Below are 322 nucleotides of genomic sequence, written 5' to 3'. Positions count from 1 at the left end.
GTACCACATTCACTAAAGGCACACCAGACAACTCCAGGCATGAAAAAATAAAGGTAAAAGTACGCTAAAGTCACAGTCTCTAAATGTGTCCATTTGAAGGAAAGACTCTCTCGTATGAGCAGTTATTTGAGCTATAATAAATCATAAGCACTTAAAAAAAATAAAAAATGTAATCACATAATTTTATTTATTTTTTTGGCAAAGACAGGTCAATTTTGGTTAAAAATAATGGAATATTTTAAGATTTTTTAAAGGGGTCATATGATGCGATTTCAATTTTTCCTTTCTCTTTGGAGTGTTACAAGCTCTTGGTGCATAAAGA

Source organism: Sinocyclocheilus anshuiensis, unplaced genomic scaffold, assembly GCF_001515605.1.
Source record: "Sinocyclocheilus anshuiensis isolate Anshui unplaced genomic scaffold, SAMN03320099.WGS_v1.1 scaffold283, whole genome shotgun sequence".
In the NCBI taxonomy this organism is placed as follows: domain Eukaryota; kingdom Metazoa; phylum Chordata; class Actinopteri; order Cypriniformes; family Cyprinidae; genus Sinocyclocheilus; species Sinocyclocheilus anshuiensis.
The sequence above is the reverse complement of the archived record's forward strand: the minus strand, read 5'-3'. Positions refer to the sequence as shown.